General features: G+C 52.3%; 1 protein-coding gene across 1 annotated transcript in view; it reads right to left on the bottom strand.

The window, feature by feature from the left end:
- The window catches only part of LOC119586580, a 60,513-nt gene that overhangs the window by 26,107 nt on the left and 34,060 nt on the right, over positions 1-346 (bottom strand). The window lies entirely within an intron of this gene.

Genomic DNA, 346 nt, shown 5'->3' with positions numbered 1-346 from the left:
ATGGCCCCTAACCTCTCGACCCCCTCGCCTGCAAAATCCTCTTATCCAGGAACCAATTTCTTATCCGCAAATAGAGTAGATCTCGAGACAGAAGACACTCATTATAGAAAAAACCTTCGCGGGGGTATCTACCTTGTGAGGGCAGGGGGGGGAGGGGAAGAAAAGAGGGAATGGAGAGGAAGAAGGAAGGGGAAAGCTACCTTGTGAGGGCAGGGGGGGGGGGAAGAAAAAGGTTAAGGAAGAGGAAGAAGGATGGGAGGAAGGGAACGGGATGATAGGAGAGAAAGAGGGGGAGAAGGAAAGCGTGGAAGGCGAGGAGGAGAAGCAGGAAGGGAAAAGGTAAGAG

Source organism: Penaeus monodon, chromosome 21 (assembly GCF_015228065.2).
Source record: "Penaeus monodon isolate SGIC_2016 chromosome 21, NSTDA_Pmon_1, whole genome shotgun sequence".
Lineage (NCBI taxonomy): Eukaryota > Metazoa > Arthropoda > Malacostraca > Decapoda > Penaeidae > Penaeus > Penaeus monodon.
Note: the sequence above shows the minus strand (reverse complement) of the source record. Positions and strands in the feature narration are given on the sequence as shown.